At 33.6% G+C, this 26,225-nt stretch overlaps 1 protein-coding gene across 6 annotated transcripts in view; it reads right to left on the bottom strand.

Moving 5' to 3' along the window:
* The window catches only part of nrv1 (nervana 1), a 71,164-nt gene that overhangs the window by 6,625 nt on the left and 38,314 nt on the right, over nt 1-26,225 (bottom strand). The window lies entirely within an intron of this gene.

The following is a 26,225-nucleotide window of genomic DNA, read 5'->3' as shown; positions in this document are numbered from 1 at the left end:
CTTTAAAGAACGACTTATCTCAGGATTTGTTTCGGCCTATCTCAGAATTTGTTTCAAAAGCGCCCTATCTTAGAACTCAATTGAAAAAAGTTCCATCTCAAAATTCATTTTTACAACGCCCTAAAAATTCATAGAATTTACCTATACTGATTTAGGGAGTATTTGACTCAAATTCTGAGATAGTGCATTTTTCAATCGAATTCTAAGAAAATCTTTATTTAATAAAACCCTGGCATGTGATATGAAAGGGAGTTCCTCAAATAACTCCTTGGCATTAGGCTTACAATCGCCCCCACGTACATGCATAGAACTTTTTGCCATTTTTGGAACATCGAAAATTTTTGAAACAATTTAATTTTTTTGAAAGCTATTCGGACGAGTACTCTATATTTATTATATCGGCTTAATTAAACTTAAGGAAAAAATATTTAAATATATTTTTATGGCAAAGCGATATTTCGAAATATGCTTCAGGATTTTTTAAATATTTTTTTTTGTGTTGAAAGTGGTTTCTCAAAAAAGAATAATATTTGTTAGAAATGGAAATTTTGTATTTCTGTGTGAATTTTTTCAAAAACTTAGTATTAGTTTATATTATATTAAATATATAAAAGTTGTGCATTTTTTTAAGAAGAAAATCTAAATCATTTAAAAAAATTTTAAAATTTTATTTTCGTAATTTTTAAGTTCCGCAAATCCAAAATTCACAAACCTTGAAAAAGAATTAGAAAACTTTAATAACAGCTATTAAAATAAAAGTTATATATACGTATAGGTATATGTACATACTTACTCAAAGTGAAATATTTTCATAAGAGCACAGTTTTTTTTAAATCGAAAATTGTCAAAACTTTATTAAGAATCATCGAAAATGTAAGAAATAGTTATTAAAAGAAAATATATTTTTTCGACTTTATTTGACTTCTTTCAATAATAGAAGATATAAATATTTTTGCCAAAATGTTAATTTTTGGATTTTTTCTGGCTTTTTGTTGTAAACGGAGTTTCTACAAAAAAAAGATAATTTACTTGAAAAGAGAATGTTTCGAAAATTCGCAAACTTTTAGAAACTACTTCGAAAACTTTTAAATTTGTTTTTGAAAAGTTAATTTGCCGGTTAAATATATGTTTTCGAAATCCTTTCAAAATTTCTTCTACAATTTTTTCAACGCAATTTTTTGAGTTGTTAAATTTTTTTTATTATAATCATATTTATTCAAAATGAAATATTTTAAAATTAGTTTTTGAAAAATTATGTTTTCTTTTATATTTATTTTTCCAAAAATAAAAATTTTAATTCGCTTTAAAGTTTTTTTCGAAAATTTCAGTTTTATTTTTTTATTGAAAATATATTTATTCAAAAGGAAATATTTAACAAAGTGTAATTTTTGTTTCAAATCCAAAATTCGGAAATTTTAGTAAAGACGCAAATTATATTCACTTGTTGAAATAAAAATTTCTTTCTAAAACCGAAAGTTCTAAATCTTTTATAAAGAAATTTAAAAATATTTTTTGTTTAACAAATTTTTTGGGTGTCACTACATTTTTTCTCTAAAATATATTTTTTCAGGGTGAAATATCTTTACAACAGTTTTGAAAAATCTATCTTCCAATTCAAATTCGCAAATTTTTGAGCATTATTCTTTTAATTAAAAAAGTTTTGAGACATTTTTTAAAAACAGCTCTTTGTATTACGAAATGAGATTCGAAATATTTTAAATTTACAAACATTCGGTTTTGAATTTGAGTGTTTCACAAAAAAAAAACGAAACATTTTATCCGGTTTTGTTTCGTTTTTCTATATTGGAAAGCTTAGTTGTTGTTGTTAAGCAGTTTTCTCTAAAATACTTAATAAATAAAAAAATGTTTGTTTGTTTGTAGAGAATCCATTTTTGATGTTGTGCCATTTTCAGTATCATATCGATAATAAAAAATTATACTTAAAAGCAGAAGCCAGTTTTTTTCTATATAAAATTTACCAGGGATAACAGAAAATCGTTTCCGTATGTATCCATAATTTTCTTAGTTATTCATACAAGTCGTCTGTACGCCCTCCTTTTCTTGTTGAAAAACGGCCCAAAAACTAATTTTAACAGGGTGGCTCCATCCATCAGTGTCGATACTCATTCGTATGCATGCAGTCATAGTCTATTCTAACTTGCATTCTGTCAAAAGATTAAAATCTTGCACTCACTAATCGCAAAAGAAATGTTTACTTCGATGTAAAATGCATTTCAAAGCGCATATGTAGCTCATAATGTACTTGGCAGTTTATTGAAACATTTGCTTAAGGGGCAAATGAGAGAATGCATTAAAATGTCAATAAATAATTTAATGTGCATTCACATAAACGCAAACATACAAGTATATAAAGTATATATATTTATGTTTATATAGACTGAAAGCTCTGTCAGAGGCATGAGTTTTTATTTTTTTCGCAAAGTCAAACGAAATTTACTGAGTATTTCCCACTAATTTAACACTACGGACTTATTAATGGACCGGCCAGTTCAACCTAACCTAACCTTCCCACTAATTTTATCGTGTTCTTTGAATGCTTCTAGAAATTTCCTGAGAGTTCATTAGTGCTAATTAATAAATGCTTATAAATAAGGTAAATATTTATTTATATAGGCAAAGGTATATGCATATGCACAACGCGATTAATTTACAAAAGATTAGACCGTGACTTATTTAAAAAAATTTTAAAAATATATAGGTACCACTAAGCCTTTGATTTGAGGCAGACCTGTCAAACAATTACTATTAAGAGATTAATAATTCTTAACTTCCAAAAAATATGTGTGCTATTAATGATCATTTAATTTTAATTTGGTGACTATTTTAAATTAAGTTCCCTCAGTTTAGCACAAAAAATGATTGCTAAGGCCACTATCTGCCATATTCATACAATTGCTTCATTGTTTCTAAACATTAATCGTTTTTTGTTTTTAATTTCAAGATTAGTATAACTTAATTAATTATTGATTATTTTTTATTTATAAATTATTTGTTTTTTGTCATGTTTAACTAAATAAACAATTTTGTATTGCCGTTGTTATTATTAAAACAAATAATTTTCGCTAAATTTCATTTCATTTCATTTTATTAGTCTATGATTTCATTAATCTTACAGACTAGATTTACATTCATTCAACTTAAATGCTAATAAATTTATTTTATACATAATACGAGTAAAGTTTAGCGCTAAAGGACGCTCTCGGGAGTGCGAAGTCAAACTCAAGGGTAAAAAATATCCTGTTGTATTCATTGAGGGCCCTAGAGATAGGATCAAAATTGTGATAGTTACCTCCGACAGCTTTCACGTGGAACGGATATTGGGCACGAAGTGTTCTGCTCGGGACATTGAAGCCAATTTGCGCTAGTTGTTCCGGGCAGGCAACCCAATCACATATAAGATCATACACAAACAGCAGAGATTGAATATAACGTCTGGCCGCAAGCGACTTCATGTTTATGAGGGCACAGCGGGCGCGGTAAGAAGGTAATGGTTCTAAGAAATTAAGCGGTTGGAGTGCGAATCGAGTGAAACTTTTCTGTACTCTTTCCAGTCTTTGAGAATGAGAGGAATAAATTGGGTTCCAAATTATGGAAGCATATTCCAGCTTTGAGAGAACTAAAGAACTATATAAAATTTTTCTGGTGTATGGATCTTTGAAAGCTCGCCCATATCGCCGCAGGAAAGCCAAATTGGAATAGGCTTTAGGTAGGATGGAGCTAATATGATTCGCGAAGGTAAAACCAGAGTCAAACATTACTCCAAGATCAACGAATTCCCTAACGCTGGAGAGATTATCATCAGCAATTGAATACGTGGTATTAATCGTATTGAGATTTCTCGAAAGCGTCATAAAGAAACATTTCTTTATATTAAGGCGTAGATTATTTATAATGTTCCAATTAGTTAATCTATTTAGATCATATTGTAAAAGACACACATCTGACATGCTCGAAATTGTTCTGAAAACTTTTAGATCATCTGTGTAGAGCAGGTATTTTGAACTCCTAAAACAGGTTCCAATATCATTTATAAAAAAAAGAAATAAAATTGGCCCGATAATACTACCGTGAGGTACCCCAGATGTGGCAGTGAATGAATAAGACTTGGTATTCTCAATTTCGACGAACGAGGTTCTATTAGTGAGATAGGACCCAATCCAACGTAAAAAGGAAGAATGGAAACCCAATAGTTCAAGCTTGCCCAATAGTATGCTGTAGGTGACAGTATCAAATGCCTTCGCGAAGTCAGTATATACAACATCAACTTGATGTCCATTTTTGAACGACGAAATGCAAAAATTAGAAAATGAGGCTAGGTTCGTAACTGTGGAGCGACCACTGAGAAACCCGTTTTGACACTCATCTATGGAACCTTTTATTGCAAAGGATAGCTTCCCTTTTACCACTTTTTCAAAGAGCTTAGAGCAAGTGGGCAGTTTAGAGATGGGTCTGTAGTTAGGTACTATGTTTTTGTTGCCAGATTTAAAGATAGGAGAAATCGAGGCTATTTTCTACCTATCAACGAACTCACCTCTTGCTAGGGAAAGATTGAAAATGTAACTTAATGGGACGCAAAACGACGTGCTACATTTCTTTAGAATAAACGACGAAAGCCCATCATTATCGCTTTTTATTGATGTTTCCAGAGCTAGGATGCCTTTAATAACGTCTTCCTCTGAGACTAACAAGGATCCGAAGTCAACCATTTGTTCGACATCGGCGGAAAAATTATTAGTAGAGTTGCTAGTTACGAAGTTTGATTTAAAGAAATCTGCGCAAAGATTAGCAGTATCCAATAAGCTCTCAGAAGCTATACCGCCGTAGGACATACAATTTGGGATATTGGAGCAACCTTTTTTAGATCGTATATATCTCCAGAACACCTTAGGGTTCTCCTTCATCTCTACTTCATACCGAGAAATATATTGCTTGTATAAAAATTTGTCAAGTACATTAAAGCTTTTACTATAATAAATATATTTTTCTTTATGAGAGACATCCTTCGAAGCTTTATAGAGTTTAAGATGTTTATTTCTAAGATTCTTAAGCTTTTTTAGATTTTTCGTATACCACGGAAGTTTATGAATTCTCGCGGGAAGTAAGGGTAGATTATCAGAGAAAATTTCTAGTATATTAAGAAGAAAGGCATCGTAACATTCCGCTACGCTTTTAGAGGCGAAAATTGAATTCCAATTTAAAACCAAAATTTTTTCATTTAAAGCATTACTGGGTATTATTCATAATTCGATTATTCTTAACTAATTGATTGTTTTTTTACTATCTGATTATGTTGTATTGAGTTGTTTGATTATTTTCATCCATCAGGGTATGACAAATAGATATTTAAATATTTTTTTTAGCTATTTTTAATTATGTATATTATTATTTTTAGTTATTTGATTATTTCAAAAATAACTCTATCTAGTTATTTGATATTCATTAAAAATCATAATCAATCATTTTAATTTTGGCTATTTGAATAATACGCATTATATGAGTTATATGAATATTAAATATGTAACTAATATATATTTATTTGCTTATTTTGATTTCTTTGTTTATTTTGCATTATCTGATATATTGTAGTTATGAGATTTTTTTCGTTATTTGATTGAATTTAATCATCAAATTATATTGAATTTTTTGTTTGTTAATTTTTTTTCATTTTCCATTATGTGATTGTTTTGAAATTTTTGACTTATCAAAATTTCTGGTTAATTTTTATTTTTGAGACTTATTTTAAATTTCTGGTTATATGATTATTCTTAACCATCTGATTGCTTAATGCATTTTTATTATCGTATAATCCACTTATTTTTAGTTATTTTATTTTTAGTTTAGCTGTTTGTAATTATATGACTATTTTGGTTAAAATATTGTTTTAAGTTATATCATTCTTTTTAATTATATGATTTCTTTAATTATTTCTAGAATTCTAACATTTAATTTTTTTGAATTTTCCGATTAGTTATCTAAATAAATTTGAGTACTTTTTTGCTAGTGATTATTTTAAAACATCTTAATATTTTCGTACGTTTTCAAATTTTTGATTGTTTGTTTATTGATTTTTCTCGCTCACCTTGTTGATTTAGCAAAATTACTCCATTAGTTTTTTCATGACTTTTAAATTTCTGGTTATTTTTGATTTTTATTTATTATTATTCATTAAGACGTGGCGTAGCTGGTCAAAAAACTGTTAATGTCAATATGTGTTTCAAATAGGCTAAATTATGCCCAAAAATTTCGTTTAGTGCAAGTCAAAAGAAGCCAAGGAGTCTAGCAAAGTGTGGAGTTTTTTGGTTTGCACTAAATGAAAGTTTTGATCATAATTTCGCCTCTTTGAGCTGCATAATTACGTATTTTTTTTTTTTTTTTTATTTTAGTCATCTGATTATTTTGAACTTCTTGATTATTTAACTTTATTTTATCCTTTTCATTTATGTGATATCGAAACACCTTAAAACTTTGGTATATTTTTAAATATTTGATTGTTTCAAACATTGATTTATAAAAATCATTTGATTTTATTCATCGGCCAGATTGATTTTAATTTTCTTGGTATTTTTATTTTCAGGTTAGTTTCAATTATTTGATTTTTCCCGCTCACCTGGTTGCTTAAACTTTTTGAATTATTAGGGATTAAATTTTCAGTTGTTTGATTATATGAATCTATCGACTATTTTTGATTACTTGATTGCTTATAATTATCAAAATAATTTAAATCACTAGATTAATTTTTATTTTTTTTTAAATTTCGGTTGGCTTAAATCACTTTGTAAATTTATAAAAGTTATTTGAACAGTTATTTTAAAAATTTTGATTGTTTAAAATTGTTTAAACTTATTTGATTATTTAAATTTTTTTGATTACTAGAGACTTATTTGCTCACTTTAAATTATAAAATTTTTATGTTTTGTTTATATCTTCAAAATTTAATTGGATTATTTTTTTTATTATTTCATTATTTAAAACTATGTAGATAATCATTTCATATATGATGAATTTCATATGAAAGGCTGAAAAAAACGTACATTTTGAATCCGACACCCTCAGAATTTGATGAAATTTTGCATGGGGTTACATCTTACCCACCCAAACACAACCTCATTTTTAGAAATTGCATTTTCGAAAAATTGTGGGCGTGGCAAGGTATCGAAATATCCGAAAATATTAGAAAAATGACGATAATAGGTACTTTTAAAGTGTGATTACTACGGAATGGCTTTACCGATTTCAAAGATCTTCATACCATTAGAAAGGTATTGAAATAAGCTTTCAAAAAAATACACTGCAAAAATTTTTTAGTACACTGAAAAAAAATTTTTTTTAAATAAGATTTAAAACTGAAAAAACACTTCAAAGATCAAGCGATTTTGAAAAATAAAATTTTATTTTAGAAAGGTCTATTTAATATATATAACATATCTGAAAACTAAAATGGGTTTTTTATTTTTTTTTTAATTTATTTAAGTGAATGCATCTCTTGGTTACTTTCTGATATTACGCGTAAACTAATCAACCGATTTCAGAAATTTGTATACCGTTAGAAAGGTATTAAAATCACCTTTTGAAAAAATATACTGTAAAAATTTTTATTCCAGTGGGGTGCACCCCAGCTAACATCAAAACAACGGCTCGAATACTTCACGTACAAGGAAAAGGTCGGCGGCTCAATGTACTTGAGAACATGGAGATATACAAGTTAAAAACATTTGACGGCAGGATAATAAACGAACAAACCAACACTATCTCTGTAGAAATATTTGAACCCTTAAAATTAGTTTACAAAAAACAGCAGAAGCCAGAAGGTACAGCAACCAAACACGTAACAATGAACAAGCAAAAAAGGAAAATTTACCAAACGGCAAAAATCACCGATTTCTACCTACCTCAACCTACCGCTTAGCTAACAACCGGTATGTCTAGATACCTACAAAAACAACTCTTGGAAAAGGTAACAATTCGGACGTATCAATACCGCGCACACACACACGCATATTAACGTTACCTACCACGGACACATAGATTGACATTACCTGCCACAGCACCCATGGACTATAAAAAACAACACAACGGATGGACACAGACCAGAACGAAACTAGGCATTGATATGGAATCAACTAATAAATACAGATGTGTGCAGCTATCAAGAAAATGTTCCTCTCAACTTCGAAACATTAGCTTAAACGAAGCAGCGCTGATATCTGAGCATTTTCCAACAGTCTCCGACATTCATCGTTGCCGTATTTGCGAAAGTTGTCGCTTTAAACTTAAGGATGCTATCAAGATTGCTGATAATCAGCGTTCTACTGAAACGGAAAGTGAAGAGGCACAAGAAATCTTGACTAGCGGTGAATTGTATCAAGAATATAAGGAAGTTCCAACATGCAGCAGCTATACTAAATCACTCGAACGCAACGAACTCGTCGACAATATAAATAAGCATGTTATTCCTCATCTTGGAAGCCATCCATCGCCAATGAAGCGAAAATATTTAGAAAGGGATTCATACTGCAAAAAAAAAAAAAACACAGCAAATAGCGCAAAGTATTTCGGATTCACTTGGAGGTGGTTCACTGTCAACTTTATCAGAAGATCAAAGCTTACTACGAACAAATTTTGGAGAACATGAAATCATAAAATTGATTTCGAAATATTCGCTGAGTGGCACTTTTACGCAACTACCCATGGAAAATCTGCATGTGATGGTATAGGTGGGACATTAAAAAGAGGCACTCGGAATTATAGCATGGCAAATAAAAATCAAATTCAAACGGCGAAGGACCTTTATCATTGGGCTTCACAAACGTATAACACCTCCATAGAAGTTGCTTACGCAGACGCTGATGAATACAACAAAACAAAAGAAGAGCTACTTTCAAGATACAAAAATGCCAAAACTATTACGGGAACTCAAAGTTTCCATTCTTTTGTACCTTTAGATGAAACATAACTAAAAGTAAGCAAATATTCCGAAAGTCAGCAGTATGAGCTGCGCAAAGTTGTATATTAAATCTAAATAAATAAAAATAAAAAATTAACTTTATTAAGTGTATACCTATTTATTGTGCGTGTCTGAAAAATTTGATCATACGATTCTTGTTCGAATCTATTAGAATACTTAGTCATAGTATCTGTATCTGTATAACCTTCTTAGCCAGGTACCTTTTTTGTCACACAATAATAGCAAAATAAAAAAAAAGTTAACAAGAGATGGTTTTACTTATAAATTTTTTTAAAAGAAAAAAAAAACACCATTCTAGCTTTTATATTAAATCGACCTTTCTTTGTTCGTTTATTATCCTGCCGTCAAATGTTTTTAACTTGTATATCTCAATGTTCTCAAGTACATTGAGCCGCCGACCTTTTCCTTGTACGTGAAGTATTCGAGCCGTTGTTTCGATGTTAGCTGGGGTGCACCCCACTGGAATAAAAATTTTTTACAGTGTATTTTTTCAAAAGGTGATTTTAATACCTTTCTAACGGTATACAAATGTTTGAAATCGGTTGATTAGTTTACGCGTGATATCAGAAAGTAACCAAGAGATGCATTTACTTAAATAAATTAAAAAAAAAATAAAAAAAAACCCCATTTAAGTTTTCAGATATGTTATATATATTAAATAGACCTTTCTAAAATAAAACTTTATTTTTCAAAATCGCTTGATCTTTGAAGTGTTTTTTTTGCAGTGTATTTTTTTGAAAGCATATTTCAATACCTTTCTAATGGTATGAAGATCTTTGAAATCGGTAAAGCCATTCCGTAGTAATCACACTTTAAAAGTACCTATTATCGTCATTTTTCTAATATTTTCGGATATTTCGATACCTTGCCACGCCCACAATTTTTCGAAAATGCAATTTCTAAAAATGAGGTTGTGTTTGGGTGGGTAAGATTTAACCCCGTGCAAAATTTCATCAAATTCTGAGGGGGTCGGGTTCAACGCATATTGGATTTGATATGGAATTCATCATATAAGTTTATTTAAAGTTATCTGATTAGTTTCAATGGAGCCTTGGGGAGTGTTATCGATGTCGATGGTCCTTTGGCGGACGCAGATCCGGTACGTACCGGTAATAAGCACCATTCTTGGGAACGATTTGGTATTACCACATGAAACCTTCTAGGCCATGCCGCCTTCTCACCCCCTAGATCCATGAGGAACTTGGGGTCAGCAGAGCCTCGGCTGTTAAAGAAACAGGATTCGCCACGGGTAGGTGAGGTTGACAATTACGTTGGAGAAGTTATATATTACGCTGGCAACTCCTTGAATGGTTGCGCTACACAACCCCTTGAATCAATTGTTTCATGTTCTTGAATGGTATATAAACTGTGTATGTATGTAGCCTATAAACTGAAAAATTTTAGCGATTTTGTTTAAAAAGTAGAATAGCTTTGACTTCCCTGAAGAATATTTTTATGAAGTTTGAGTTCTTCCTAGAATTTAGGTATGGAATTTTTTGTTTTGCTAGATATTACGTGGCTTAACACTTTGCATGCATATTGTGACTGAGTAGATCTAGAGCTTCATTAGTAAATAAATATTTATTTAAATATTTAATTTAAATTTTATATAAATAAATGCCAAGTGGGAAGGTAAGTATATTAGAGTACATAAATTAAGTGTCGGCTTTTCAGCGAAAGCAACAATAACAAAGCTTTGGCAACAAACGTTGTTACTGGTAAGTTGATCTAATCATAATTTAGCTGTAGAGTGAATAGAAAGGGCGGTTGTCGTAGTTACGTTGGTAGATACAAAGGTAAGAAGTGCCATGTTCGAATTTTGTGACAGAAAATGACACATACCTTTATAAGGGCCCATTGTAAAGAATATCAGCCTAAATTTTTGTTATTTGTACTCTGTGCTAAGATATTAACAATAATTCTAATTAGCGAATATACTTATACTACTTATAGGACACATATACATATTCATTTAGCAAGTAATTTATAATACAAATATTTAATTCTCGTCTGTGACGACTTAAGGTAATAAACGAAAAGTCATTTGTTTCATTAATACTTAATTAAGATTCCCGTAAAAGTGCAAATATATTTCATAATAGTAACAAAACAGCTGCCAAAAATTTTATAAGTCAACGTTTTATTTAGCAAATATGATAAAAAATAATTTTGTTGTTAAAATAATATATACGAACCCTTCAATTTTTATTTTTTTATTTTAAGGAATTTTTTTTTCTTTGGTGCTTTGGGTCATTCCAGTAGAGAATACACCGTTAAACGTCAAAAAATCTGTTTTCATACTGTCAACGAAGCTGCTGCTAACAATGTATTCACAAATCATGTGTTTTCGATGAGACTTGTCCCATCCGTCACAAACCAAAATACTATTAGTGCTGTGAATTACAAATTGGACCATACTTAGTTATTATTTGAATAATATTTTAGTCACTTTTGAAACGATTTTGCGACTTTTCTTTGATTGAATAAGAATCGGGTCCCCTTCCATAGGCGTGTCCTATCCGTCACTGTGCGAAAATGCGAAGTTCTCGCACAAATAGTGAATTTAAGTTCCATCTTTGTATATATAAATTTCCTTCTACGTTGTTTGTCCGCGATGAACTCCTAAACTATTTAACTGATTTTAATTACATTTGCACACCGTATACAGTTTGACCGAACTTGAAAGATAGTATGGAGTTCCTGTGAAGTTTCTTTCCGGAAAGTGGAGCCGATTTATTGGAACGAATTCTTTTCACGGTTCGATTTGTCTGAAATTTGGTTTATAGGTAGCCCTTTGCCTAGATTATTATTTACTATACGTTTTTTTTCGGGAAGGGGACCAGGATCGATAAGTGCGAACAAATTCTATTCATGGTTCGATTTGTCTGAAATTTGGTTTATAGGTAGCCCTTTGCTTAGAAAAGTATTTAAGACTCCGGGAAATGGAATAGAGACCTACTGGGACTGGGACTTGGAATTGGGATGAGACTGGGGCTGGGAACAAGAGATGGAGAAGAGTAAGAAGAACTAGAGAGAAAAGAAAAGAGGGAAGGAAAAGAGATAGAGTTAAACTAAGATAGGGAGATAGGTATAGATGGAGCGAAAAAGATGTAAGTGAAAAGACGGAGAGGGAGAAAGAGACACAGAAAAAAGAAAAGCAGAGGGAAGAGTGTATTAAAATGTGAGGAAAAGAGGGAGAGAGGGGAAGAGGTAAAAACTGCTTAAAAGTTATGCAGATAGACCAAAGCTAGACCAGAACTACATCTGCCGGATTTGCTAGTATATCATAGTTTTGTATCAAACAATGGATACTTACGTTAAATAAATTCGACTAAAGAAATTAAATTGTACCCGTTTTAAGTATATTTCAATGAATTTTTTTTTTGTACAGAATAAATCTTACATTTATTTTTTTATTACAAGCCCTGTTTATGTTCCATGTTCGAACTTTTCTAGGCTGCGTGACAAAACTTCGCCAGCTTTAGTTAAACCGTTGGTGGATCTTACGTCAAGTGATAAGGAGGTCTATTATATATGTCACTTATTTGTTTTTTTTTTTTACTCTTCTTGTAGCGATAAGGAGACTTCCCGAGGATTTAGAGACGTTTTCTCAATTTTCATGGTCCTTTGCAAGATATTGATCTGGCACGTACCAGAAAGTGCTACAATATAAGTACTAAATTGATCATCTAGCAACGATTTGATATTTCCAAGTTAAATTTTCTAGGTTATGTAACCAGCTCCTTGGGGTCGACGGACCCTCGCCTGATAAATAGGGTTCTCCACAGGTAGGTATGTCTGAGAATTGTGGTTGACAATTGAGATAAAGAAGTTGTAAAGTGCGGTGGGACCTCTTTGAAAGCGTTGCGCTTAGCCCTTCAGTCCCCATCCTACGTCAACTCCCCCGTCATTCATGCTTGTGATCCGTTATTCTACTTCGCCAGCATACAAGCGCATATCTGTGGAAAGTTGAGACTGCTAACGTGGATAATGACTCCATTTGTGATACAGGTGTACTCAAGATACAGGTGTACTTCAATTAGAGCTCGCCCAGGAGTTGAATTTTACCCCAACAAAGGCTAATTTACGATAAGTAAACATTTTTGAATTTTGAGAGCAGTAGCAGTGCTTCGCCCCAGATTTTGTCATCAATATCCTTTAATGAGAATCTAAGAAAACTTGCAGTTTCAACAGGACCAAAGAGACGTGGGTTCCACATTGCCATAGTTAAGCGCATCTTCCTGGAGATACTGCTTTCCCCAGTTTCGGGATTTTGTCATTGCGAACGGGGTTCGCCGGGCATTTATCGGCATTTGTGGATGACTTTGAAGGCGTTTTTATGTTTTTTTCGTTCAAACAGTTGAATTCTTTTGTGCCGGATTTCTTTGTAGTGCTTGTGGAGATGACTCCTTAGCTCCCTGGGGTGGGGGACCTCTTCTATAAAAGCACTGTTTCTTCATCGTTTCGTTTATCTTGTTTATGAGGAGTAAAGCTGCCTAACTGTGTAGATAATGATCTGGCGACATAAGAAGACGTGGCAGTTCTAGAAGAGTTTCGTCAGCTTCTTATCTGTAACAATCGACACCGAAACAAGTTATTGTTTTCTTATTGGCTTATATCGACAGCGAATTATTATCATTGAGCTATCGTTTTTATCGACAGGTTATCGGCTTCTTATTAGTTTCTTGTCGGTTTGTCTTAGCTAGGTCACAAATGTGTCATCGATTGTATCGTGAAGTTTGATCGGTATCTGTTTCACAACAAACCGATGAGCCGGCGATAACAAATCGACAACAAACTGGTAACACTCCAAAAAAAATCAGTTAATTTTTGGTATTAAAACGATAACTTTTTGATAACCAACCAATAGTTTTCCGATAACAATCGATAACTTTTCGATAACAAATCGATAAATTTTTCATAACAAATCGAAAATAAGCCGCTAGCAAATTGATATTATATCAACTCTAACACCCACTTCCTATCTTGTTGGTGTTGTATTAAAGATAAAACACTACCCGGGGAGTGTTATCGATGTTGTTGGTCTTTTGCCGGATATATATCCGGTACCACCCACTTCCCATGTTACGCTGCATTGTAGTGACTACGTATATGCTTACTTTCTATGTTCCCCCATATAGTAGACCATTTCTAAAGACCACGCTTACGCGTTTACAAAGATGTTTGCACATTAAAAAAGTGTTTTCGATAGGACGACTCCACATTGTGCGTATTTGAATAGCTCCGCAAGCAATCCATCAGCGCCCGCGGCCTTTTTTTTTAATTTGGGTATTGCTTTTCTGACTGCATCATAATCGGGTGGAGGACATTCGTTTTAACATCATCGATTGTGGGATCGGGATCGTTATCACTGTGCGGTACATCGGTGTCACCACTTAGGAAAGTTGAGAGGTGTCTCCTTCATAATCTTAGTACTCTCTGGATATCGGTTACAAGGTCGCCGTTTTCGTTCTTACAGGAGTTTGACCCGGACTTAAAACCTTCCGTCTGTCGCCGAATTTTTTTGTAAAATTTGCGGGCGTTATTCTTGGTGGCTCGGAGCTCAGAAAATGAGCTCAGCCATCAAAAATATCAAAGCTTAAAGTTAGTGAACGTAACTACAATAATGTCATGCCAAATAAAAAGAGCAATAAAAAATCTTTACCATTTTGCTTTGAGTACGAAAAATGCTTAATTACTTCATTGTAATTGTAGATATTTAAAAAAATGTTAATGTTTTTCTTTCTTATGAGCAAAAAAACTAGCTCGATTGTAAATACGCAACAACAACCGGTTTTATCCGGAACTTTTTGTATATAATAGTTTTGTACTGAGAAAAAAAAGCTTAGTAAAGTACCTTTGCCGGTACAGAGATATATATAAACATACGTACATATATATATGTGTTAAAAAATGCTTACCTGTAGCACCACATACATATAAGTCAAGGTCAGCACAATTTAGTAAATACAAAGGAATATGCAAAAAAAAATTTATCGGCTTGAAACTCTAGAAGCGGGAAACTCATTAAGTTTCAAATGCTTGATTTTTTTGCGCGCGAATCAATGTTTTTGTTTGTTTAGCTTAATTTTTGCTAAAACTTAAAAGTATCATAACTCTTCATAAAGTATCTCAACGCGGGTGCTGTTAATTTATGAGATTTCAACGTATTTGCTTAAATTTTTTGTTTTTATGTTTTTCTCGTTTACTTTATGATTTTTGTGTTTATACAAATTTAGTGAAGCACAGCTCTTTCGAGCTTTCAAGGTTTAGCCAAATGAATTGGGATTTGATTTAAAAGAACGAAACAAAAATCTATTGATTGAAATGTCAATGTCAATAGGCGGGCTAATAGCAAATTAAAAGCAGACAATTAGCATTTACTGAAGCGAATACTATAAAGGTACAATTCTATGTGCGAACATAAATACAGTGACTCGAGAACTTTACAGTAACACGTCAATAACGTGAAGATAATATATCCATAACAAAATAGTAACTTTTTTTAAACAAATCGATAGCTTTCCGATAACTAATGTATTGTAACGAATTTTGGGAAGTTCCTGATAATTATACACCTTCTGCTAACGTTCGAATCGCTGAACTGCCCATTACATAACTCTAATATTCGGTATTGCGAAATGGTCTTTGTTAGACTACGTTGGGAGTAGTACTTCACAATTATACTTCACTAATAGCGTGTTTAAATAGAACTGATCTGATTACTCCTCAGCTTTTGCTACTTTTATACTCTCTGTTGCCTCGTTACATATTTCTCCTAAGGTCTAGACTTTTCACGAACATGCCTTCTGGAACAGTTGTATCTCATACTTCGTTATTTAGCTAAATGCGTGTGTATGTGTGAGTAACAATTTCTGCTCTTATCTGATGATAAGGTGATGTGTGATTGTTTCTCTACCTTTTCATTGCTTCAAGCTGCTGGTTATGTGTATGTGGGGCTGCTTGATTTAATGTGTACATGTACATAAGTGAGACTGCTTGCTTTAATGTGTACATGTGCCTAAGTGTGACTGCTTGCTTTGTTGTTGTTGTGCATTTATTTAGTAGCAGCATAGTGACGTATAAAACTGCTAATATTCGCCACAGTACAGTTTTTGACAGCACGTTTAAACCTTTTCCTCAAATAATCGATAATTTTTCGATAACAAATCGGTAACTTTTTTATAAAGAATCGATAACAAATTGATAATACATCGACAGCAAATCTATAGCACTTTAGTTGCATTTTTACAACGTTATCGATAAATATTTGAAAATAAATCGATAACAAACCTATAAATCATCGATAAAAAATTGATAGCTTTTGTTATCGATGGAAAGTTTATAACATTTCGATAATAATCGATAATTCGTCGATAACACACCAATAGAAAACGTAAAACTCGTCGACAATAAGCCCATCGATTACTAAAAACTCAATTCACCAAAACTCATCGATAATAAACCGTTAACTTTTTGATAACAAATTAATTACACGCCGCCAGGTCTCGGTTTCGGTTTTGGTGTTGGCTTTCAATATTTGCTTTCCCTTTGTTTTTTTCATTTCGTTTTTTTCCTTTGCTTGCCTTGCCTGATTTCGCTCATATTAATTCTACCTCTTATATTGATCTCACATTATACTGCAGTGTAGTGACTACACTTACGCTTACATTCTCTTCTCCCCATACAGCATACCAATACCAACGCCTGCATATACTCTAGTGCTTACGCTTCCACTTTACACCTTACACTTACATTCAGGGTTCACTCATACCGGGAGCAAAGACCCACAGCGTTGACATCCCTCCCCACCATTCAGTGGAATTGCTTTTAACAATTTCTCTTTATCGCTTAACCCTTACCTAGCACAATTCACACTACCTTGGTTTCAACTTAAACGGACTGAAGTAACATCAACTTATTAAACTGACCATGAAAAGTCTATATGCAACAATTAGAATTCACACAAAAGCTATAAGAACTCGGCACAAATCTTCATACTTTGTAGCGTAAATCAACAATAGAATGACGTTAACTTACGTACAAACATAAAACTTATCCTTAAACGTAAATAACGTCATATGTGCATAGAATGAGAAATACCTTTAAAACATACTTGGGGAAAGAAGCACACGCGCAACTCACAGCGTAAAAGTTCCATTTGTATCCAAGTATGAAAATGACATGAAAATTAAAGCGATGAGAACGGGCAGAGATAAGTTTGTCTAATACATCGTACGACATTCCTTAATAATATGACCAAGCAACAGCGTTCAAGGCGCCAAAGTGTCGTTTAAATAGGTATTACAAAAGCTCTTTAGCAGTTAGGATATGAAAATTGGTATGGTTGTATATATGCATCTATACCCAACAAGGAAAGTAAAGTTAGTGTAAGTTTAAAAAAAGTTTTCTCAAACAAACACTAAGCTCACAAAACGTGGATTTTTTGTTTACAAATTGTTTAGAAATAAGCGTGAGATAATCGAAACGGCTCGTTGCTTTGAAGCTTATAAATGTAAACTTATAAAAAATTTCTAAAAGAAAGCTTGTTATAAATGTTTCCCAAAACTTTTTATAAATGATAATTTTTATTTAAATAATTTCAATAATATTAACAAACACATATGTGAATGTACCTAAATATACATATGTACTAATTCTGAGTTTCATGCATACATTAAATGAAGAATGGCTGCAATTCTAATGGGTTGAAGGAGAATCCAGGAAACGGTACGGAACATACGTATATCAGCTTCAACATCCCCCTAAAGAGGGTAGAGAAGGGAGGAACCTTTAGAAACCCTAGGCCAACGAACTGGACTAAATTCCAGAAACATGTAGAAACAAAACTGGGACAACCCAAAGAGGTTGCCAATGTGGAGGAACTGGAGGAGTCGAATGAATTCCTAACAAGATTCAGAGGAAAAGTAAAGCCGCCATGGTGGAGCAATGAGCTGAGTCTTCTAAGAAGACAGGTAAAAGAAATGTTTACGCTCGCAAAGACCGCGGAAAGGGAGGCGGGTCGGGATGAGTACAGGGATCTACTGAGGATCTACAAGCGTGAAATTACCAGGGCGAAGAGAAACTCATGGAAAAGTTTCTGTACGGACATAGAGTGCTCCAGCGAAACAGCACGGTTGAAAAGAGTTCTAGCAAGGGGAAACGTAGTCCAGGGACTAATAAAGAAAGAGAACGGGGAATGGTCACGTAATAGTGAGGAATCCCTTGAGGTGCTTAGAAGAGCCAGCAGACATCACTCACACTTCGATCACGGAGCTAGTAGTGCCGGGCTTGGTGACCGATACCAAGATAGAATGGGCAGTGAAAACGTTTTCTAAGTTTAAATCGCCGGGCCCAGACGGTATATTCCCGGCCATGCTACAAGTTTCAAGTATGGGGATCGTGGAATGGCTTAAAATAACATTCGATGGGTGCATAAGGCTGAATCATGTACCGCACTCTTGGAGAATTGCTCGTGTAGCTTTCCTATCAAAGGCGGTGAAGATCGGTCACGTGTATCCCAAAGACTATAGACCCATTAGCTTAACATCATTTTTGCTCAAAACCTTTGAGAGGCTGATAGATGTACATAAAGTCCAAAGTGGATGAAAAGCTGCTCTCCACAACACAGCATGCGTACACCAAAGGCAAGTCGGTAGACACTGCATTGCATAGGGTGGTAATAAGCATAGAGAAATCCCTGGAATATAAGGAGTATGATCTAGGAGTCTTCTTGGGGCTTTCAATAATGTTTGAAAATGGGCGATTATGGATGGTCTTAATTACATTAAAGTACATCCTGCCTTAATCAGATGGATCGGCTGCATGTTAGATTGCAGAAAGATTACATCACAATGGGGATTGTAAGAGGCCACGAAATCAGTGGACAGGGGCACGCCGCAGGGAGGGGTGCTATCACCTCTGCTGTGGACGCTGGTCATCAACCAACTGCTCAGGCGATTCGATGAGGGACCCATAAATCTTACGGCTTACGCAGATGACGTTGCAATTGTCATAAGTGGAAACTGCCTTCCAACGATTAGTTCTTTGATGGCGCTTCGGGATATTCATATCTGGGCATCTAATGTCGTGTTGAAAGTCAATGCGGAGAAGACGGATATGGTCTTATTTACAAAGAGGTACAAGGTCCCAAATTGGACCAGGCCTAAGTTAGGAGGGGTGACCTTACAGGAGAAACCTTGCACAAAATATCTAGGAATCATCCTAGACAGTAATCTGTCATGGAAGGTCAACGTGGAGGAGAGGGCCAAGAAGGCCTCAACGGCACTCTATGCATGTAAAATAATGCTGGGGTGTACGTGGGGCTTATCGCTCTCTCTTTCTCATTGGGTTTTTACAGCGATTGTAAGCCCTATTTTATACTATGGAGTTCTTGTTTGGTGGAAAGCCACACAAAAAACAACATACCTGAAAAAATTAGAGGGGGTATGCAAACTATCGATGCTTAGCATTACGGGAGCCCCGAAAACAACCCCGACGGCTGCACTGTATGCCATTCTGCGCATTCCACCTGTATACCTGGTAGCAAAGAACATAGCATTAACAACCGCAGCCATGCTTGGTGCCTCGGGGCAGCTTGAGCGCCGACCATATGGCCATAGTAGTATACCGTCATCAATCACAATATCTTAAGGCCACAATAGAGGTGGACGGTTGGCGCAACGGTGCGCAAATGGCGGAAGAGGCGATACATGTGTACACAGATGGTTCCAAAGTAAAGGAAGGAGTAGGGTCTGCGGTATGCTGTGCTGATCCGGAAATAAGCAGATCCTGCAGGCTGCCGGATTACTGTAGCGTTTTCCAAGCGGAAATATTAGCGGTAACCAAACCCTGGAAGAGAATAGCTTATGCTGCAACCGTGTTAACTTTTATATTACCAGTCAAGCAGCAATTAAGGAAATAATCTCGCATAGCACAGCATCTAAATGCGTGTTAGAGTGTAAGCAGTATCTGGAGAGAATCGGGACAGGGAGAAGCATATATCTATATTGGGTCCCAGGGCATATGGAAATAGATGGGAATGAAAAAGCGAACGAACTAGCTAAAAAGGGCGCATCCCTTGAAGCTTGCTCCGTAGACGTCCCAATTAGATTGGGCGAGATTAAGCGAAGGCGAGAGGTGCACATGATCGACCAAGCGGGAAAGGCGTGGGTTCAAGCGGGGGGCTGTAAAGTGTCGAAGATTATGTGTAGGTCTTACAACCTAAGACTAACAAAGTTACTTCTATCATTAAAAAGAAAGGACTGTAGACTAATGACGGGTATTCTGACTGGACACTGACTTCTGGCGTCACATGCCTTTAAATTAGGCTTGGTCAGTAATAGCAGATGTAGGAAGTGCGGGTTGGGGAGGAACCGATCGAGCACGTTCTGTGCTCATGCCCTGCACTTGCTAGGCTAAGACTCCAGCTATTAGAAGTGATACAGCTGTCAGATCTAGAAGCAGCAAGTGGCTTAAGTCCTAGGAAGCTTCTAGTATTTGCCAACAGGACGGAGTTATTTTATAACATAGGTCCTGGTTTTTGATAGGGTTTTTCGGTTTGGTCGTTACAACAAACTTCTGGTAACACTACTGACTCAATCAGTATATGTGAGGTCCTCATGGACCGGCCAGTTCAACCTAACCTAACCTAATACTGAAAACATTTTTATAACGTTTAGCACAGCAAGTTTACTTTAAGTTACTCTTCAAAAAATTTACAGAAATGCCTGTTGGGTATCGTTATAATATATGTGCGTGTAGTTAACAAAAGTAACAACGAGCCGGATATTATGTTATCAATATACAGTATCCTACTCTTGCAGAAGAAGAAAGCACACTACCAAGGGAGACATGAGTCACCCTGGCCGATCCAACTTCGTTCTGGATACTGTAATAGGTTAAACTCTTACTTGTCCACAATTAATCGATGTATGTAATGTATGTCCTGCATGCGATGCAGTCACACATGACACCAACCATTATGTTAAAAACTAATTTGTGAGTGGTCGTTCCCATTGAATGGGGCAAAGCACTGTAAACACAACAACAATTGCTGCGTTATAAAGTACCTAGTGGCAATGTGGGGAAACTTAACCTGATTGGGAAAAGCGTGATAGGCAGTATAACGCTTGCCAAGATTAACTGTTCATAGATGTCGAAGCCGGAACTCTTTCATTAAGCTGAATGGAAGCTTTCCCGTTTGAGTATCTGGAATCTTGAGAATTGTATTATTACAAACTCATGCAACAGACCATGCGCTTGTGTCGGTATTAACGCACTTGCATAAAGCAGACCTAGGCCGATGCTCAGTTGCTGTGCCTACACTATACTTTACTGTACAATAAGTAATGTACTGTACGCTAAAATATATAGTCTGCTGTACAGTATAGTGTACATATATATTGTTCAGTACAGTGCAGTATAATATAGTACTGTACAATACACCGTAATGTAGTCCACAATAAGTACTGTACTGTGTTTTGGAATATGTAATGTACTATACGGATACGGAGAGTTCGATATGTAGAAAGACAATAAGAGGCACTCCTCAACTAGCAGTCGCACCTCAATGCCAGCTTAGATGAGCACAGAAGTGGAAAGAAGCCTATCCATTACCGATCTGTCTTACGTCATATTTTATTTTTATTGAACATGGAGTTGTGGGACAAGAAATTGGGGCATCCAAAATAAGTTTAAGCAAACACCAATACGGCCGCCGTGGTGTGGTGGCAGCGTACTCCGCCTACCCGGGTTCACGCCCCGGAAAGGCAACATCAAAATTTAAGATACAAGTTTTTTCAAGAAGAAGAAAGTTTTTCCAGCCCAGTCGCCCCTAGGCAGTGGTTTTGCAAGCACCGCGAGTGTATTTGTGCCATGACAAGCTTCTCAGTGAAAGCTCGTCTGCCTTACAGATGCCGTTCGAAGTCAACATAAAATATGTGTTCCCGTCCGCCAATTTTTAGGAAAAAGTAAAAAGGAGCACGACGTAAATTGGAAATGCAGCTCGGCCTAAAATCTCTTCGCAAGCTAGCGGGCCCTGCATTTATTCATTTATACAAGCAAGGTGTGCGCCTCTGCTTGTTTCACTTATCCTTGAGCTCTCATCCCTTTGTCTGCCTATTCATTAGCGAAATGCAAGCACATGGCGGCTTACGAATGTAAACATTTGGCAATTTATGTGCTGACAAAAGTTCAGGATATTACTGACAACCCTTACTAAGAAAGCAGATATTGGTGACGGCATCAACGCTAAATATAAGATAATATTCAATATCGAAAACAATTTTTGCTCAAAAATTCTATGCTTTAATTGGATTTGAGCATTAAACAGGGAGTGCTGAATTGAGGTGTTATACAAATTGAGTAAGCGTGAGGGAGAGTTGGTGGGGGAGTGAAAAGTTATTGTTGACCACAAAAGAAAAAACGCTTTTATTTACATTGACACAATTTGTTTGTAGGCTAAACATATTATCTTACAAAAAAAAACATATAAAACGTTTGGCAGGAAATCCACTTTTAGGCGCTTTAAAGCGGTTTTTTGTCAATGGCAAATACAATGCTGAAAATAACAAAGTAGCGTTAATGTAAACTTACTACAACGTAAGAAAATGTAGTCAGAGCACGTATTGAGGTATATATGTATTTGTGTATGTATTTAAACGCAAATAGTTTTGTCTCATCCATGAGCTGAAATCAAAGTCAAAGCAATAATTGGACATAATTGAAAATTAACATCTGTTTGTATGCGTAATTAGAGCGTAGTCGAAAGAAAAAAGAGATAACAAAAAAAAAAAAAAAACACATGAAAAAATCTGAGCTGCTTAGCACACAATTGCAATGTCACTACTAGCGCCGGATACAAATGATTTATATTATTCAAATTCGTCGGATGTTATGGCTCTGGCGGGCAGATCAGGTATAAGGGCATCGTTATTGGATGCTCCACTTTTAATTTAATACTCTTATAAGTATTAATTACTGTTTCATTGTCACATGCGGCGAGGTTTAGTTCTCTGCATTATATGTAAGTTGAGGTTAAAGAAAAGCGAGTTTAGTTACTAGCGGTTGAGTCTACTCTAAAATGGTTTGAAGCAGTTCAAACTAATAAAGGTGACAAAAAAGTTAGTTTTTTGTAAAATATGCATGTGCACAAGCGATTACTAAATACTTACGCACACACATACATACATACATACAGGTATGTATAACATATAAAAGTGCTGGAATGAATAAGACTAAATAAAGATGCATATGATAAGGCATCATTCATTAACCTATGAGGGACATATAGTTTTTAAACGATTTTATATATGTTTACCAAATAAAAAACATCCTTAAAATATGCAAAGAGCTTAAAATTTATCTTTATTCATAAAAAATAAAATAGGTTTACAAAGCTTTTACAATAGGAAGTTTATATGGAAATTTCATTTTAAAAAGCATATGTGTTTTTTATGAATGAAAATCTTCAAATGTTTGCTTTTAATAAAACTTATATTCGTTCCAAAATTTTCCACAATTTTTGTTTTTTATAATTTGGGACGAAAAAAAAAATTTTGTAGGGAAATCTTCAGTTTTCTTCGAACGTTTGTTTTTAATTTTTTTTCGGTTAAAAACCTTTTAGTCGGTTCGAAAATTTCCAATTTTTATTTAATTTCGGACGAAAAAAAAAAATTTGTTTGTAGGGAAACCTTTAAATTTTTTTTCGAATGTTTGTTTTAAATTTTTTTTTTTTTCGGGCAAAAAACTTGTATTCAGTCTTAAATTTCCATGTTTTTTAATTTGGGACGAAAACATTTTTTTTAGGGTAATCTTCAAATTTTTTTCGGGTGAACAACTTTTATGCGGTCCGAAAATTTCCAAAAAAAATTTTTTTTTTAATTTGGGACGAAAAAAACGTTTTTTGTAGGGAAATCTTCAAATTTTTTTTTTAATGTTTGGTTTTAATTTGCTTTTTCAGGTGAAAAACTTTTATTCGATCCGAAAATTTCCAATTTTTTTTTGTTATTTGGGACGAAACTATTTTTTTTTTGTTGGGAAATCTTAATTTTTTTGGTATATTTGTTTTTAACTTCTTTTCATGCGAAAAACTTTCATTTGGTCGGGAAATATCAACAATTTTGTACACATTTTTTTTTTCTCTGTTTGTTAGCTTGGGGGAAAAATATATCTGTACAATATCCACTTTTTTTAAAAGATAATATTAATTTTGATATTTTTCAAAGAAAAACATATGACACCGAAAATTTGGAGCGAATATTAAATACTACAAGTTTGAGGCGAAAAACTAAATTTTTTTATTTCTATTATACCATGTGTTAAAATATGTAGAAAAAATTTAATTTAAAAAATTTTTAATTGAAAAATTGTGCAAAAAACTTTTTTTTGTAGGTTAAATAAAAGTTTTCAAAATATTAACTTAAACAAATTTGAGCGTATACTTACTCCTGTAAACTTCTTTTCATGAATTGAATGGTTTTTAAATTAAACAAAAAATTTCTTAGAGCGGAATGAAAAAAAAAAATAAATAAAATAAAAAACTTAAATTAAATACTTCGAAATTTGTAAACTGAAATTTCTGGACAACAAGGAATATTCGATAATTCCCTCAACGAAAAATAAATAAAACTGAATTTTATTTTTATTGAAAAATGTTTAACATGTCTATGTATATGAAGCAAAATTTTACAATAGTAAAAAAATATATTTTTTTAAATCAAAAAAATTAAGATATATCATAAAAAAAACGTGACAACTAAAAAAATTTAGTGTAAATATAAAAAAAAAATCTGATTTTTTCTAAGTATTCTTAAAAGTTAATAAATTGTCAAACAATTAAAATAAAATTAAAATTTGCTGAAGCTTAAGTTCTTTTTGTTGTTGTAACCGAAAAAACCCACTCTCCTTAGGTTAAGGAGAGTATCGCTGATGTGGATGAATGTCCTTTGATGGATATTAATCCGTTACGATCCGGTAATAGGATCTTATGCTACTAAACCGAACGCTTCAGGAACGATTTTTTTACCTCTCGGAACTCCCGCTTGTGGGTTTTAGTCGCCTTTTACAAACAATTTTCACCCATTAAATAGCTTGGATTTTTCATCATCGACTTCGCTAAAATTGGAACTTTTTTTATTCTAAGAAGAGGGTTACAATTTTTTGTGGAATTTTTTTATTTTTGATTTTTTCAGTGTCGATTTTTTTTTCTTAACTTGCTGGAAATTTTTCCGATATAGGTGAAGCCTCAAAATTCGTGTTGAGTTTAGAAGTTTTTCTAAGAAATTTTATACAAAAATCAACCAATGCAAACAATATTTACATAAATGTTTTTGAACTTTGAAATAAAAAGAAGATAATCAAATTAATATTAATATTTTTTTGCATATTTTATTTCAGAAAATTCATCAAAAAACAAAAGAAATACCCAAGTCGGTAAGTCTTTTACGAAGTTTTTAAATTCATTTCTCCCAATTGTATGAATGATAAAAATAAAAAATAAAAAATTAAATCGTTGAGGGGTTCTTGCAAATTAAGAAATGGATGCCAAATTTTCGATGAAATCAGCGCTGTAGAGAGCAAAGAGTTGGCACGGAATGCCCCATATGTATATATAGAATATTTTTTTATGAGTTTGTTAATTGGGTTTTGGGCTATTATTCACAAGTATACACATATGTATATATACAAGAGGCGTCCGACTTACTGAAGTACATAATCCACATACGTACACTTTCGGAGACCAGTCTTAATCCAGATGTGACTAAATCCTGAACATTATAGAAAAAAAAACTGAAATTTGTATTCAACGGTATATTAAAGAGAAATGGTTTGGATTGTGCCTTGTTGGGACTTAGAAGTGCCTGAATTTTGTCTTTATCTGTATAGTTTGTTGTCTTGATATTGTCTTGACGGAATTTCTGAAAGCTGTCGGAACTCTAACTGGCTAGTATGCTGAAAGTCGATGCTATTAGATGCACCCCATACTAAAGCTATTCACCGGCAAGTGGTGGATCGAAAAGTCAACTCTCGTATAGGTAGTTACACACGTGAACTCCGAGTGAAGATTATCAATAAATTATATATTAGAAATTTGTTGGATGGATTTCTAATAAAGGTGTTCCATATAATATATATCTTATGTATTTTATTGTTTGTTTTCATCGTGACTTCCAGTAGGTCGAAACTTTCTTTAAAATTATATATTAATTTATCGGCGGCCACCGTGGTGTGATAGTAG

The sequence above is a fragment of the Eurosta solidaginis genome, chromosome 2, assembly GCF_040869045.1.
Source record: "Eurosta solidaginis isolate ZX-2024a chromosome 2, ASM4086904v1, whole genome shotgun sequence".
Taxonomy (NCBI): domain Eukaryota; kingdom Metazoa; phylum Arthropoda; class Insecta; order Diptera; family Tephritidae; genus Eurosta; species Eurosta solidaginis.
This window is presented reverse-complemented; position numbering and strand designations above follow the sequence as displayed.